This window comes from Nicotiana sylvestris, chromosome 9 (assembly GCF_000393655.2).
Source record: "Nicotiana sylvestris chromosome 9, ASM39365v2, whole genome shotgun sequence".
NCBI lineage: Eukaryota > Viridiplantae > Streptophyta > Magnoliopsida > Solanales > Solanaceae > Nicotiana > Nicotiana sylvestris.
Genome location: NC_091065.1, coordinates 70182260 through 70186112, shown reverse-complemented (window position 1 = coordinate 70186112; position 3853 = coordinate 70182260). Strand labels below are relative to the sequence as shown.

Genomic DNA, 3853 nt, shown 5'->3' with positions numbered 1-3853 from the left:
TTTTTTATTCCATTTAATGAAATTTCTTTACTTCATCAAAAAAAAACTGATTCTTTTTTTTTAAAAATTATTTCATACTTTTAGTTCATAAATGTGTAATACTTAAACACTAGTCGCTGGTAAGTGCTTAGTAGTTTCAACGGCCAGGACCTGAAATGAGTGATGTCCAGTAATACCATCTCAGTAACTATGTTACCATCCATAAGTTGCCTCAGAATGCACATCTTTTCTTCCTAAGGAAACGATTATATCTAAAGGATAACCCCCCCCCAGAGTTTGCTTCTTTCCTGCAGGTCCTTTTCACAAACTTGCCCGCCAGATTGTTGTTATTCGGAAAACACAAGATGCTTTCTATTGCTGGAAAGCTAAGCTTCTAATTTGATCCTCTGTAAGAGCTTAGGCAGCTTAACGCTCGCTGATAAAAATGAACTAACTAAACTGCCTTGGGGCTAACAAGTAGCGATCAAGTGATACGGATGGCTATTAACACCAAAGAGAAATTGATGTTGGTGAGTAACAAGTTTATAATTTGTTGTTATTATCCTTTCCAGGAGAGTCTTATATGCTCTTATTAATTCCTTTTTTTTATTTGTAAGAAAAAAATTGAGAACGCATAGCAGGAGAACAAAAAGGATCAGCCGCCCCACCTAGTTTGACATATTACCAACCTCAACTAATTCTAACTCAGGACTTGAATAAATTGAAGTATTGAAGATCTGATTGATATTATGTTCCGCTACATACTGCAAATTCGATAAGCTTCAGTAAGTTTTGAACAACCTAGTGTCCTCATGTCTCTTATTTGTTAATTTTATTTTTAAATCTTAGAATTGGAAATACAGAACATGAGAACAGAGAGTACCAAAGAGTCTCTCACTCAAACGCAAACTGATTAAACAACATAAAACATACAAAGGCAAAAAAGAAGGAAAGTGTAAGATAAAATTTTGAACAGAACCACAGTACAACAGTAGGAATATTATTACACAGGGGAATACATTAGCGGTTGATAGGCCAAATAAGGAGACGGCTTAAGATGAGACATGAAGGAAGAATAAATCTACATCTTCAGTAATATAAACCTTACTATATCTATTTATTATGGCTCGCAATTAATAGAGTACTTGCTACATTTACATATAAACTTATATAGCGTCTAATCGGTGATCTCACTGAACTTGACATCAGGTTTCTTCACCTCTTCCTTGGGAACAGTAACAGTGAGCACTCTATTCTCCATCGCCTCCTTAACTTGATCCATTTTTGCATTCTCCGAAAGTCTGAACCTCCTCATGAATTTCCCGTTGCTGCGTTCCACGTGGTGCCACGTGTCATTCTTGTCCTCTTTCTCCACGTTCCTCTCTTCACTGATTTGAAGAACCTAATCATCTTCGATCTCCAATTTCACTTCCTCTTTCTTAAGCCAAGGGAGATCTGCCTTGAACACATGGGCCTCTAGAGTTTCGTTCCAGTCGACTCGAGTGTTCGCGAATGCAGTGGTCTCATGTGAATTGGAACCTGGAAAGACCAATTCCCTGAAGGGATCAAACACGTCAATTGAGAATGGATCGAAGATGCTGCTTCGTCGATCGTCAAACATCCTTAGAATTAGTGATATTTTCAGCGAGCTTTTGAGACTTTTCTGAATTTGCTTTCAGGTTTCAAGTTTGTTGGTTCAAGGAATAGGATCTGGTAGGTATTTTCCATGTTGGAGAATAGATTGTCATTTCTCTTTTGAGAGTATAGGTTCTCTCTTTTGATTCACCCCATTCCAACCTATTCTGCACCTAGGAATTGACATTAGCACCTGATAATTTATTAAGCAAACCCAACAGATCATTCAATTCCCAATCTTGGTTGTCCCTTCTGAAATCTGGATCCCAAGCACTATTTTTGCCAAACATGTAAGATAGTTGCATCTTTATTACTATCTAGTAAAAATAAAGCTAGAAATTCATCTTTTAGGGTCTCTATTCCTAGCCATTTATCTTTCCAGAAAGATATATGAGCCCAGTTCCCTAGCTTGAGTGATGACTTGAGCTTGAATTCTCCTCAAAGCTTTGAATTGTGTTTCCATGGGCCTGAACCATGTGGAGCTCTCCCCTGCCTAGTGCACCAGTTGTTTGTCACCCCATACTTGGCTTGAATTACTGTTTTTCATAGCCCTGAACTTTCCATGTTATACCTCCAATGCTATTTCATCAATAAACTCTTGTTATGCAAGGCAAGATCCTTTATCTCTAGCCCTCCATGGTTCTTAGGAAGAATAATTCTTGGCCATTTAACCATATGGAACTTGTAAGTGTCACTGTTGCCTTCCCATAAACAATCTCTTCTTAATTGATCAAGTCTCCTTTGAATCTTAACTGGGATTGGGGACATGAAATATATTGGTATGGTATCTAGCACACTATTGATAAGTGTTAGGCTGCCTCCAAAGGATAAGTATTGCATTTTCCAGGAAGCCAATTTTCTTTCAAATTTTTCAAATACTTCTTGGAAATAGAATTTAGCAGATCAGGAAAGGGGATATTAATGAATTAGAGAAAAGATGCCTTGAAACTCATTGGAGACATGGGCCTAAATGGTTCAAAGCCATTATGCACTCCTTTAGATAACAAAATAAAGCTAACCACTATTGAAGTTGACTGAGTAGGAGGGAGGACAGTTGATAAAATTTTGCATGATAAAGGTGTTTATCAGAGATTAATAGGAAAACTCCTATATTTGACACTAACCAGGCCGGATATTTGCTTTGCTGTACAAACTCTAAGTCAGTTTATGCATCAACCTAAACGATCATACATGAATGATGCCTTGAGAGTGGTGAGATATGTGAAAAGAGAACCAGGAATGGGGATTCTCATGAGCAGCAGAAGATCAACCAAGCTGAAAGAATACTGTGATGCAGATGGCATCATGTCCCAATTCCAAAAAATCAGTCACTGGTTTTTTGATAAAACATAGTGACTCCTTGATATCATGGAAGTCAAAGAAACAGATAATTATTTCCAGAAGCTCAGATGAAGCGGAGTAGTGGAGCATGGCAAGCACCGTATCAGAAATTGTATGAATTGTAGGGTTGTTCAAGGAACTTGGAGAAGAGCTCCATATGCCAGTAGACCTCTATAGTGATAGCAAGACAGCACTATAGATTGCTGCAAATCCAGTTTATCACGAGCGAACTAAACATATAGAGATCGATTGCTATTTCATAAGAGAAAAGATACAAGAAGGGTTGATCAAAACACAATATCTTGCTACAAAAGAGCAACAAGCAGACATTATGATTAAAGGATTATATAGACCACAACATGAGTTTCTAGTTTCCAAGCTAGGTGTCCTTAATATTTTCATACCCACCAGCTTGAGGGGGAGTAATGAGAGTGGAGGTGTAACGTAATGCTAGCTATCTTGTTAATTATTTTCAGTTGTAACTAATGCCCATGTAATTAGTTATTAGTTAGCATAGTTGTTAGTCTGTAGAGCTAGTGGGTTAGATAGGATAGTTGTCAAGTAAATGTGTATTAAGTAGATAGACACTCACACTAACTGTAAGCTTTCATTTCTACTGTTTTCAGAAAGTAGAGCACTTTACACAATCTCTCTTCCATGTTCATCGATTTAATCTTGGTAATTCAGCTAGGATTCTTATTCTAAATTACTCTAGATTAGAGTGCCAAAGTGGATACAAGCCCACAAGATCAAAGGGACTTGAGCAATTATGACAAGGGCTAAAATCTTCTTGGTGAAAATTAAGTCATTAAGAGAATAATGAATTATCGTGCTTCAAGGCTGACTGAAATAAAACTCTCTTGGGCCACTCGTAGAGTTAGTTCCAACATTCCCTCTT

The 3853-nt window shown here is 37.4% G+C and overlaps 1 pseudogene; it reads right to left on the bottom strand.

Annotated features, from left to right (window-relative positions):
• Positions 1-1156: 1156 nt before the first annotated feature.
• LOC104246646 (17.6 kDa class I heat shock protein-like) lies at positions 1157-1919 on the bottom strand (annotated as a pseudogene).
• Between the last annotated feature and the right edge of the window lie 1934 nt (positions 1920-3853).